The following is a 14,195-nucleotide window of genomic DNA, read 5'->3' as shown; positions in this document are numbered from 1 at the left end:
CTGTCTAATGCGCTACTACTCGAAGGGGTACCCACAGGGGTTACAAGGGGTTCCAACAGACGTGACCACCTCTTGTATTTCCTGCGTGCATGCCTCCCCAAATCCGCAGGTTTATGCGCTTAACGACAGATCCCATGGTTTAAAGACGTCGGAACACGTCTCTAGCCAAAAAAAAATTTGCTAAAAATTGGAGATCCCACCGAGCCTTGGAAAGTGCTCTGATACCACTTGTTATGCTCTTAACCTGCAAAGTAATACCCAAACATAGAATATGCGAAGAAAAGATACCCAGAACACAGAATATGCGAAGAAAATATACCCAGAACACGGAATAGCAAGGATTTTATTATTCAGAGAGAAATGTTCACAGGCCTCTTCGAGGGGGCAACCTCCAATAGAGCAGAGCTCCATTACAAAGCAAGACACGATACTCCTCGCAGGGAGTTTCTATCCTTTATATATGACTCATACATGCAATACCACGGGCCAATACCGTGGGTTTTATTAATACCATCTATCTAATACTACCACCCATTTACCATCTATCTAATACTACCGCCCATTTGCAACTAACTGTGGTCCCGTCATTAATTGCGGGTTAACCACTTACAAATATTAATATGGGCTTTATTGACTCTTGACTATGACGTGATCCCATGACGTAAATAAGGGGGTTAGGGTGGGACCCTAACAAGTTCAAACGTTACCTGTTGTATGTCAACCTCAGATCTCTCAGGTTGTAATGCAACAGCCCCTTGACCTTGTGACTCAACCACAATCGCCGACTGGTGGGGCGACACAGGTCCAAACGGGTACATATACCCCACACCTTGGTACAATGGTTAGTATAGCGCAACAGAACATGGCTTCGCAACCGTGGCTAGTGCAATATCAACAACCACAATTCCAACAGGTATACCAAGGTTCCGAGCAGCAGATCTTTGCGAACAGTGGACAACCATACACTCAAAACGATCAAAATCAACCACTTTACGGTGGTCATGTCCACCAACCATATCAATCATACGAGCATCAATTACATTATGCTGGTATGCAAAGGCCAACTGCTCAGGCAATTCCATCGTATCCTGGGTATGCTTCACCTAACCTGAATCAACAGTTACCGTTCGTGGCAACTTTAGAGTTACCCGATTTACACCGGTTAACAAACGATCCAATTTCTTACGCCCCTTGGTGGCCAGCAATTCCTCACAAACTTCCTTCAGATATTCCTAAATTTAATGGAAATCCAGGTGAGGACCCATCGAATCACGTGATGACATTTCATCTATGGTGTTCATCGAACACCCTAAACGATGATTCGATAAGGCTTCGCCTTTTTCAGAGGACGTTAACGGGTCCAGCGGCAAAATGGTATATTGAATTGCCTAGAGCTTCGTTCGACAATTTCAGCACCTTAGTGTTATAGACATTTTTGTGCCTCGCAACATGGAGCATGAAATGTCGATAATTACAGGGATCCTCAGTCCCTAAACATGTTGTTCTTACCCCTAGAAGAACAAGGTCAGCAAACCACAGCACTTCCCATCAGTTCTCCACCTGAAAACACTCAAAAACAGACTATTTTTGGATCATGTCAGCTGCTCCACTGAGCATCTGCGCTGGAATGCAACTGCTCCTCCTTGTACCTGCGCTGAAAGTCAAATCTAATGAAGGCTACCTATGCTGGGCGAGATTGGCCAAGTGGCACAGTCATTCTGCAAGGTGTCAATTGCCCAGGAAGCTTCCAAACTGACACTTGGTTCATGGGATTCGCCCTGTGATGAGTAAGAGGTACTTGATCTCCATGTGTAAGCAAGGATCTCCAAGTGGACTCAAGAACTGAAGTTTAACTGAAGAGGGAGGGGACACTGGTCAGCTTCATGCCAGCCTCAAGCTGACTCATCCTCTCTTCTTCTCTCCTATATATAGAGCTCTTCTATGAGGTCTAAGGAGGCTGGAATTTTGTGCAAAGTAAGGAAGTGCTGTTGGTTTACAGTTAGAGCTATTGGGTGATTGTTTTTCCAGAGGTGAAGAGGAGACTTCTTGCTGCTGGGGAGGTGCTGCTGGATTGGAGCCATTGATGGTTGTAACCTTCTCAGAACCCTGTTACTTTTATCAATAAAGCTTTGAATGTTCTCCTATATACTTGTATTGCATTGATGTATTGTATTTACTTGTATATTTGATTCACTCTAATCCATGCATCAGTTATGAGTACATGTATCTTGTAGTTTTCTTCTCTCTGTTATGCAGGATCTGTGTGTAGCTGGACCGGCAAAGGGAGCAAGGAGCTGGGAACAAGAGACAAAGAGAGAGGATAAGGATCGACAAAAGCGAAAGACACCGGTTGGTTAATCTTTTCTTCCTTCTCTCTGTACTTTCATAAAGGAAAACATTAAAGCTTTACTTTCAGTTGTTGCTAAAGACTGTCACCTTTAGAGTAGGGATAGGGTCATCCGAGTCGGATACTTTTCCCCACAACACTTAGCCACGACTTTCTTAACCCATTTTCAATTACCGATAAGGTATGAAATGGGAACGGAAATTTTAACCAACTTCAAACAGACAATGGCCACTCACATATCTGATCATATACATGAGTGGCAACATCGTCGTAGGATGGTAAAAACATACGTTCCCGATCAGCTATTAGCTGAATGGTTTATCAAGTCGTTACTTCCTGCCATAACGGAAGATGTGGCAAAGGGGGGAGTCGTAACGGAAGAGCAAGTTATCGCTCGTGCGCAATATCTAGACTTGGTCTATACTCAGTCTGGCACGCTCTACGACAAAATACCTGACGCCCCTAGACCGGAATTCTCAATTCTTCCTCCTCCTAAATCAAACAATGACTCTCATGCCGGTGATGGCGTGATTGGCACGACAAACGCGAAATCGACAAAGGCCAACTCCAAGAAGGCCCGAAATATTTCAGATCAAAATGCAAAAGACGAAATTCTTGCTTCGAAAGTAAATGCCGTATCAGCAGATAAAGGCAAAGAAACCAAACAACCAGGAAGCAAGAAAAAACAAAACAAAGGGAAGAATAAGAAACAAGGAGAGTCATCTCCTGAAAAAACTTCTTCAAACCCTCCTGGAGATAGGAAACCACCCCCCTTCGGGTGTCAGCTATGTGATGAGAATCACTGGACGAAAGAATGTCCATACAAAGCTGAGCTTAAAAGATTCTTTAAGAGTTCGCAAACCTCAGCTGTGTTAACTGACCCGTTTCCAAATCCAGGCACAAATATGGTTGATAGTGGAAATGCTTCCCCGTCGCAAGTGCTAATGTTGTCGATTTCAAAGCAGCAACATGATGCTTTTATTTCGACAAGGAACAAAGATTACGGGAATCCGCAGCTGTCGAACGGCAAGGAAAAAGATCAACCAAGCAGTTCGACAACAACTTCGACAGAAGTTGTACCACCCATCATTCTTGAATTAACAATAAAACCGCCAAAGGGAGTAGTACACAAGTCGACATTTAATCCTCGCGCCAGAGTAGCGCAGCATTATAACATAGTGGAAGATTTGGCCCAATCGCCATCCGCTATGTCGACTCTTGAAGTACTACAAAATTTTCCATCCCAAAGGCAAGCTTTGTTATCAACCATTGGTGGGGTTGATCCTAAGGATTCCAATCTTGTATCCTTTGACCACAAAGGATACGATCCTCAGTTACCAGCTCAACTAGCTTTCCTTATCCAAGTGAAAGCCCTCAACAAAACTGTTCATCGAAAAATTATTGATGAGGGGGCGTCTACATGTATTATGTCGATGAGTTGCTGGAAAACTTTAGGATCTCCAACCTTGTCGCGATCCTCGACAACATTAAAAGCATTCGACGGAAGGACATATACCCCATATGGTATCCTAGATAACTTGAAGGTTGAACTAGGGGGAAAAATGGTAGAAATAGATGTTGAAGTCATCGATGGGAATCTTGATTACAACATCCTACTAGGAAGACCATGGATATATGCCATGGCAACTGTTGTGTGGAGCTATTTTAGAAAGATTGCATTCCCCTTTCAAGGGGGCATTACGATCGTCGACCAACAAAACTTCCTCCCTAATGGTTCACAAGTTACAGGAAGCATTCCCATGATCCATGGAAGCCCCCATTTGCTTCAGAATATCGGAGTAGGCCTACTAAAAGATCCTATACTAATGGGAACTTTCGCTCTTCCACCTCCAATCGACTTGGCGGAAGTAGCGTCGATAGGTACCTGCAATATGATATCTTCCACGAAGATCTCAGAAGACGATATCAACATGGATCATGCAATGGTTTTGCCCCCAAGCCCAATAGAAATATTGTAGCAATCAATGTTTCTGGCATGGGAGGCGAACCCAAATCAACGCTCATCAAGTGTTTGGGTAGATAGGTCTAGAGAATATGGTACCCCTTTAGATCCTTGGTCACGAGTGCATGGAACCGATGAAGGAATTCTACAATCAATGTTGATTGAAGGGGCACCATGGAATGATTTCCACCATCATTCCCTTCTTCCAGAATATGAAGAAGATACTCAAGGTGACCTTTATCACCCTTCAGTTTTGGAATTTCTATCAAATACTGTAAACAAGGTGGATTCCGAGTGAAACTTATCCAATATTGAAGAGACTGTAGCCATAAATATCTCGACTAAAATGAATGTTGTAGAGAATATTTATGTCGGCAAAGGTTGTTCTCCTTCAGAACTAGAAATATATAACGCTCTTTTTCGCGAGTTCAGAGATGTCTTTGCTTGGTCATATGATGAAATGCCAGGCATTGACTCGAGTATCATTGAACACGAAATTAAGATGTATCCAGATGTCAAACTGGTACGACAATGGCTCAGGCAGGTGCACCCCAAGAAAGCCACTGCCATTAAGGCAAAAGTTGAAAAAACTTCTCCATGCTGGTTTCATCTACCCGGTTCCTCTAACCGATTGGGTATCGAATATTGTCCCTGTTATGAAGAAACAAGGGAGAATTAGAGTGTGTGTCGATTATAGGGACGTAAACCAAGCTTGTCCAAAAGACAACTACCCTACACCCTTCATCGACCAGATAATTGATGAATGCGCCGGATGTGAAATCTTTTCATTCATGGATGGACTTTCCGGGTATAATCAAATAAATATTCACCCACAAGACCAGTCAAAGACTACATTCATTTGTCCGTGGGGCACATTCGCATATCGAAATTACCCTTTGGTTTAAAGAACGCAGGGGTGACATTTCAGAGGGCAATGAATTATGCCTTCCATGCCTTCCATGACATCAAGAACATCTTTCAACCATACCTCGACGACCTTCCAGCTCATTCGCGAAAGCGGACTGATCATCCGCAGCATTTAAGAGCGATATTTCTCCGTTTCCGACACTACAAGATATGACTCAATCCGTACAAATGTGTATTTTGCATCTGTTCTGGTCGTTTACTTGGCTTTGTAGTCTCAAAGGATGGGATTCGTCTCGACCCTTGCAAGGTCCAGGCAATCATCAATTTTCCTCCACCTTCAAATTTGCTTCAGATTCAGAAACTCCAAGGGAAAGCAAACTTTCTGAGGAGGTTCATTCCAAATTACGCCGAACTTGCTAAAGATTATACACGTCTTTTGAAAAAGGAGGTACCCTTCATCTGGGATCAGGTTGCGCAAGCTTCCTTTGATGCTTTAAAGGATTCCTTAATAAAAACATCATTAATGTACGCACCCGATTATCAAAGAGACTTTAACCTGTATCTGGCTGCAGCAGATACGACCATCGCAATGGTTTTAGTTCAAGAAGTCGATGGAATTGAACACCCTATATATTATTTAAGTAAAAACTAAAATGATACAGAAAGTAAATATTCTTATGTTGAAAAACTAGTGCTTGCAGCTGTTCAAGCGATACAAAGTTTTCGACACTATGTCCTCTTTCAGAAAACTACTATTTTGTCTGATTGCAACCCCATGACTTATATATTGTCGCGACAGTTGCTGGGGGGCAGATATTCAAAATGGATAGCAATCCTTCAAGAGTTTGATCTGGAATTTGTAAAATCCAAATCAAAGAAAGCTCTAGTTTTCGTAGAACTATTGTGCGATCTCCCATCGTCGTCCAACGATGAAACATACGAAGAATCAATCATGGACGATAATTTGTTTCTGATATCCACAAGCAATGAGTGGTACAGAGATATAATAATTTGTCTCCAAACCCAAAAGTTCAGGCCTAACACCTCTCACTCAGAACAGAAACGCATACGATACCAAGCAAAAGACTACATGATCGTCGGTGATACGCTTTACCGTCGTGGTATCGATACATTTTTGAGAAGGTGCCTCACCCATGAGGAGGCCGAAAAAGCCCTGAATGAGTGTCATTCAGGCGCGTGTGGAGGGCATCAATATGGATATGCTACAGAAGAATAAATCTTACGAGCAGGATACTTCTGGCCAACAATGTTCAAAGATTGCATAACCACAGTCAGAAGTTGCCATGCTTGTCAAATTTTTGATAGCAAAACCAGAAGACCACCCGCACCTTTACAACCAATAGTTGTTGTTGGGCCTTTAGCCAAATGGGGCATCGATTTCATGACATGTAACCCCACCTCGACCGGGGGGCATGGGTATATTATAGTCGTCGTTGACTATTTTACCAAATGGGCCGAGGCGATGCCTACATTGGATAACACTGGTGAAACAGCTGCCCTTTTCTTTTTCAATCATGTAGTCACCAGATTCGGTTTACCACAGGCTATAGTTATGGATCATGGATCACATTTTCGCAATCACATGATGGTTGAATTAGCTTCCAAGCTAGGGCTATCTCACGACAGCTCTACCTCGTATTATCCGCAAGCCAATGGACAAGTTGAAGCGATCAACAAAGTTATGAAGCGTATGTTGCAAAGGATGATCGGAGTTCACAAAATAAGGTGGCACCTAATCCTGTACTCAGCCTTGTGGGCTTACCGAACATCAGTAAGGAATGCAACCGGGTTCACACCTTTCCAACTGGTATATGGCCTGGAAGTAGTCTTACCAGTCGAGTGTGAAATATCGTCTCTTAAACTCGCAATTGATCTCCTCCCCGGAACTTCAGAAGAAGAGGCACGTTTCTTGGAATTAATCCAATTGGATGAAACCCATCGTGATGCCGCTTTGGCTAACAAAGCCCATAAGAAACGAGTCAAGGCGCAGTTCGACAAAAATGTCAAACCCCGTGTCTTCTCAGAAGCTAACTTGGTCTTGCTTTACGACCAAGAATCCGATAAATTGGGAGCAGGTAAATTTAATTCTTTATGGATGGGCCCCTATATTGTTAAACGAGTGTTAGCGAAGGGAGCCTACAAGTTAATGGATTATGACGGAATTCCACTGGCGCAACCCCGTAATGGGTTGTACCTCAAGCGTTACTATGCTTAAATAGTAACCAATATGCTTTTGTTGTATTTTGTTTTTGCTAAAGTGTTTGCTTTGGTCGAGTAATCCACCTTTTTACATTTATTGCAGATGTCAAACCTTTTGGAGACATGTGTTGGATATGCCGACGGAGCGAGTCGTAGTTCGCGGAACCTGTCCTCTGCAGCCTGGGCCATTTTTGATCCAAGCGGTGAGTTAGTAAGTCTCAGAGGTGTATGTATCGGTCGATCAACAAATAACATCGCTGAGTATAGCGCGTTTATAGAACTGCTCTCTGATGCCATCACCCATGGTATACACCGACTAATCGTCAGGCTAGACTCACAACTCATAATACTACAACTCAATGGTATATATTCCGTCCGAAATCCAGCCATTTATCGCATGTTTCTAAGGGTTAAGATTTTGGAAAGACAGTTTGATTTAATTCAATACCAACATATTTCCAGAAACTTAAACACATTAACCGACTCATTAGCAAACTATGTGTTAGATAGACATTTGTGACATTTATAAAAAGAAACACATCATTAATGTTGTACATGTGGATCACGTAACTCAACCAGAATAAAACCCCGAAAATCAAAATATATATATATATAAGCTGTTTATGGTTTACATATAATGTTTTGTAACCAAGACAAAATCGGTCACATGACCCAAAAACTCAAAAATACTATGGGGCACCCTAGTCTAGTGATGCTCATGATAGCACGTCACGACCTGTGCGATCATGCGTAAGAGACGAGTCCATCGTCTAGGCACACGAGTAGTATGCTGCTGCAACTGTAAAGGTAACTCGTCAATCCTCACGTCTGGAATGCCGAGAGTAAGGCTCTCAACCTGCTCCTGCATAGCTGTGAAGGTCTCGGCCACATCAAGGTCACGAAGAATAACCCTCCCGGCAGCCTCTCCTGCTGGGGCAGCGGCTCGCGCTCTCGGGCGAACTGCTGGACGAACAAGACCAACATCTACATGAACACATGAGTTTGATTAAAGTCTTGATAGAATAAAGCACAAGGACATTATGAATAAAAATAGTAAACAGTGATATGGTCGAAGATTTTACCAATAGCGCCCCACTGCTCGCCGTCCGGCAGTACTAAATCTGGATCACCCTGGAAGTCCATGCCAACATATGGATACTCGGAATAGACCATCTCCTGATGCTCAAACCACCTGAAGAAGGTATTAGAAAAAGAAATCTGAGATTGACCAGCATGTCTAGACATGTGGTCAACCCATCTCTGCATGCGTGGTTCAGTAGGAGAAGGCAAGTCGAGTGCAATGTGTTGTGGCTGCATCAGCGGTATCTTCTCCAAAGCAAAGGCGGTCAAAATAGAACCGAACCCAAAGTTCTTCAACCTCCCGTCCTTTACCTTGGTCAACTGACTTTTCATCTGAAGAAGTACTGCATCACACCAGTTGAATATTTTCGGTTGGAGGCACTCCAAGGCATGCTACATATAAGATCTGTTGGCTACATGAAGAGACGCACTACAAGCCATCCTACCAATAGTGTATAGGATAGACCTAAGGGACCTGTCAGCAACCTCACGGATAACAATCTTGTCATATTTACTCGGCTGAGACCCTTCCGTGCAATACTGGCGGACATAATCTCTCACAGAGTCACTCCCTCGGGCCGAACCTGACAAAGCGATGGGGGCACCCCGCCTCGACAAGCTAGTCAAGAAGTAAATGTCTACTGCGGTCAAGGGGATAGATTTGCCCCTAATCTGGAAAACTTGGTTGATAGGATCCCAACCATCAAGCAAATATTGCAGTAGGTTGATCTGCTGTCTCATGCTAGAGATGCGGAAGAACTTCAGCAGACCACAGTTCCGCAGCGCGTTCACCGTAACCGGATCATGTAGGGCAATCATGTCCTCTTCTTCATGTTCTCGTTCTCGCCATGTAAGGGTCATTTTGCCCCAATATCTCTGAAAAACAAACATCAGATGAGTTAGATCCTGGTTTTGATGAGAAATAGGCAAAAAATTTCATCAAAAACTGTGCAATAAAATCCTTTTCTGCGCCCAACGCACCTACACAGTGTTCCACCTGTGTTGAAGGTCAAACTGCCTTCATGCTACTTGAAATTCAGCATAGGTTTCGAGTGCACAAGGTGCACTGATGGCAGAGCGACCCCATCAAACCCCAGGGGCTCAGAAAAACAGGAAATCAAGCATAGAATGTAGAAAGGAAACCATGAAATGAAGGAGCTTAGGTTTAGCTCCTACCTGGTCCAGACGGCGCCGAGAATCGTCCGCAGAATCTCCCGAAATCAACTGATGAAAATCAAGGGGGAAAAGGCACCTCCAAAGCTCCAACAAACCAAGTTCAAATGAAATGGTAAAATGAGAGGTAAAAACACTTTTTAATAGATTTTACGTAGTTCAAAGTGAAATATTAGTGTTTTAATCTCATTTTCAAGCAAATGTTAATCATTTCTAACTAGTTTGATGCAGCAATTGAGGGTACAGTACTAGCTTTGAAAAGACAAAGCTATTTATGGTAAAAAATCAAAACTAGACCATGAATTATCGAGCAGTTTTAGCACATAGTTCATGCTCGTTAAAAAATAAACATAAGACCGAGCAGTGTTTTTCCGCGTTTAAGCTCGTTAAAAAATGAACTACCCTCCGGTAAATAACCACCGCGAATGTAACATTATCAGCCACTAAAGCCTTGGTCGTGTTTGCACCGTCACCTCCACTTTTCCATTGGCCGATCATTCACCTCCATTTGATTGTTTACCCATTTTGAGGAACAGCTGCGAAGAGTGATTTCACCATCCTTGTGACACTACCATGATTGGAAAATTCCAACCCTTACCTGGAATCTGCTGCTACCCGTTTTATCACTCGTTCCTCAAAAGACGACTCTTCTTTAAGCTCTTTTCATCTGACTCGTAAAATATGAAAAGATTGCCGAGTTTTGGCCTTCCAGCTCGTTAAATCGACCAGAAGTGCTATCCCTCCTCTAGATTTTAATCTTTTTGGACCTGAGGGATTATTGCACAAAAAGATCGAGCGCTTGTTTTGTTCGGCTCGTAAAAACTATCGAAAATTCATCCCTTCTGTATTGTTTTATACTTTTTCGGACTTAAGGGATTAGATGATGAAAAAGGACTTTCAGAGTTGACTTTATGTACCTTTTCAGACTCTCTAAAAATGAAAAGGACCGAGTTATCTTTGTCGTTAGACTCGTTAAAAACATTAAATAGCGAAAAACTTGTCTTTAGACGAGAACGAGTTTCACTATCGCTAGGCTCGTTGAAACATAGCGATGGGTTTACCCGAAGGGAAAATTATAGAACAAGCATATGTTATCCTCCTCAAGCTTGACAAAAATAAAGAGGTACTGGTCAGCAATGACTGGGGAAAAATTGGGAAGAAACTCAAAGAACTTTATTGGTAGCAAGTCGCTCTTGAACATGACACTTCCACTCTGTGCCTGAGTCAGGTTGGGTTGTTTCATTCACCGGTCACATCGCCATGGTCTCGCCATACCATCCACCTTTGGGGTAAATGCTACCAATCCATCACACAAGTGTCGCCGATATCTTCAAGAGAAGTCATCCAGAGAAGTCAACCGTGTCCCATCCACTACCATACATTATCCTTCATTCTTTCATGACCGCCACCCTGAACTATATATCATCAGATCGTTTTCACCTCCATCAAAATCATTTGCTCCGTTCTGTGTCACTGAGGTGGGATACATTAAGGCCCTCCTTTGATGGATCGCTTCTTGTCGACATCAGCTCATTATCCAAGAAGTTGATCTAGGGACACCCCCTTCAGTACTTTGAAGCTTGCATGCCTCAATGGCAAGTTTCTCACTTCCGGCGACAGGTATACATCAATGACCTTCGACCGAAAGATTTTGCGTGGTGTTCGACGCCATGTCCTTTATTCACACCACGTGAATTGTACTGCAGTACCTTGAGGGTCATTATCATTATCGGTGATTCCTCTCGCGCTTGTTAACGGTTTACCTCATTGACTGGTAATCAAGCGATGTCTTTCCATGTTCGACTTTAGAACATTTCTCACATGGATTGACTTGTACTTAGAGTGAAGATCGAACGAGTTTGAAGACCCCGGATCTAGTTTCATCCATCCGGGCTGCGATATATATCCAGAAAAAATAAAGACATTGGCATGTACAGCATTACAACACAGACAATCATCCTACCAAAGGATGATGATTTCAGTCGAATCATCAGTCTATCATCAGACAATTGTCTATCCTATGTACATAAAAATGAATTTATAAAGCTGAGCATGGGAATGCCCGCCTCATCTAGATCATGAAAATAGTATGAAAAATAATGTATTGTATTGTATCTTATTACAGGTCTCCTCCCAGCATTGAATGAACTTCGGATCTTCCTAATAAAGCATTTCACCCGATAAACGGCCTCATACTTTAGGGGGCAACTGTTATAGACATTTTTGTGCCTTACAACTATAAGCATGAAATGTCCATAATTCAAGGGATCCAAAGTCCCTAAAGATGTTGTTACAGCTCCTAAAGGAACAAGGTCAACCAATGACAACTTATCCCAGAAGTTCTCCACCAAAAACCACTCAGAAATAGTCAATTCAGGATCAATTCAGAGGCTCCACTAGCTGCCTACGTTGAAATGAAAAGTATACACTGGCTAGGTGCACTGCAACGCAGGTGGAAGCACTACCAGGGTGTGCTTAGCGGGAAATGACAAATGGCAAGCTCATTCAACAAGGTGGAAAGACCCTGGAAGCTTCCAGAATCTTCTCCAATGACACTTGCCTCAATGAATTCGACTAGTGATGAGTAAGAGGTTCTCAACCTCCAAGTGGAAGCAAGAACTGACAGAGAGAAGCCACAAGTCAAAACATAAGCTGACTCATCCTCTCTTCTTACATCTATATATGGATCTCTCACCCAGAGGTTCAGGAGGCTGGGATTTTGTACTTTGCAGAGAATTGTTGTTGGTTTGAGATTGGGATTAGTACATTGGGTGATTTATGCTTTTTTGGAGGAGAGGAAGGGATTCCTTTGTTGGGAGGTAGATGCTGGATCGGAACTCACTTGGTTGTATCTCCTCTTGGACTTTATTATCATATCAATTAACTATTTGAGTTTCTACTACATGCTGTGTACCAATGATGTTTTGTTATGCTTACATGTTTAGCTTAATCTGATCTTGAGCTTTTTATGAATGTATATCTGTATCTTCGTGTAGTTTCTCTCTCTTGTGATCTTGCAGGAATTCAGTGAAGCTAGGCCGGTGAAGGAGCAAGAAGCTGGGAGCTACTAAAGAGAGGAGTGATTTGGACCGACAAAGTAGCGGAAGACACAGGTTAGTTAGATCCTTCTTCCTCATTTACATTTCATAAAGAAGAATACTCAAATAAGTTTCCTTGTTTGTTGCTAAGGCACTATCACACCTTAGAGTGGGATAGGGGCATTCCAAATTGGATACTTTTCCCAAAAACACCCATCCCCGAGACGCCCGAGCTTTATCGTCCGGGAGATGGGTGGTATCGTCATCGTACCTCCCGCCACATGTTAAGCGTTGGGCTGTGGCGGAACCCTCTCCCCCAAAACCACTTTCCCGCAAAGGCGGTGCGCCCAAAACCATAAACTGCCCCTGCCTGCGTCACCCGCCTGCCCAGTGACGTCACCCACTGCACAGTCACCATGTCGAGTCATCTGCCTGCGTGGCCTCCTGCCACATCACTGCCACATGTCCCTACCACCGTACCTGCCACGTCACCAACTCTACAGGATGATGTCATGCTGATGTCATCCCGCAATGACATCATGATGACATCATCACTAACGTCACCTGCTGTACAACGTCACATCATGCTGACATCATGTTGACGTCATCAGCACTTTTTTGGCGTGAAGGAGCAAAAGTCGCACTTCGGAGCCCCCAAATCCAATTCTGAGGCAGTTTTTGATGAGCGATTTACACCTATCGCTCATCGCAGGATTTTTTAGGCCGAAATGGAGAATCTTCAGGGAATCTTCAGGGAATATTTCCATTATGCAGCCCCCAGGAAGCCCAAAAGGCACAAAAATGACCAGTTTTCTTCACAGAACATACCAAAAGGAGCAAAAGACAATTCCAGAGGGTACAAAGGCCGAACAACAGCCATAAATGTGTGATTAGAGCTGCAGCACATCAGAACAGCAGTCCAGATTTTGTCAAAGAGTATCAGAAGGAAGAAAAGACGCCAAAGAGTATCAGCAAATATTTTTTAGGGGCTCGAAGCACCTGTATATTAATGAAGCCCCTAGAAAGTCAAATCAACCATCATCAGCCCATCCTTACCCTCAAATCACCATTAAGGCATTCAAAGCACAGGACAGCAAAGAAACAGAAACCCATCCACATTTACTTCAAAAGACACTGCACCAAGGCAACAAGGACTACATAAGTTATTTAGTTTTTGATACGGCCGCCCCCAGCGCAGCCCGAGTTATTGCATGCATTTATTTTTGGTAGAGTTAGGTCAGTTAATTATGGCCTGATTAGGTCAAGATGTAATAAATAACTCTGTAGATAGTTTTGCCCTATAAATACCACCCTAAGCATTGTTTTAAGGGTTGGTGAATTGAGAATTTCACTAGAGACTCGCTGTGTATACCTAATTTTTTCCATAATCAAAGATTGTCGAAAGCTTGAGAGCAAACTGTCTGTTGTGAATGAATGTTTTGGAGATATGAAGATGGAATTCTTGTGCTGTAGCTTGAAGCAATAAGTGCATCTTACCTCTGTTTAT

This window comes from Pinus tabuliformis, chromosome 7 (assembly GCF_031772625.1).
Source record: "Pinus tabuliformis cultivar Carrire ecotype Pingquan chromosome 7, CPIR1, whole genome shotgun sequence".
NCBI classification, from domain to species: Eukaryota; Viridiplantae; Streptophyta; class Pinopsida; order Pinales; family Pinaceae; genus Pinus; species Pinus tabuliformis.
The sequence above is the reverse complement of the archived record's forward strand: the minus strand, read 5'-3'. Positions refer to the sequence as shown.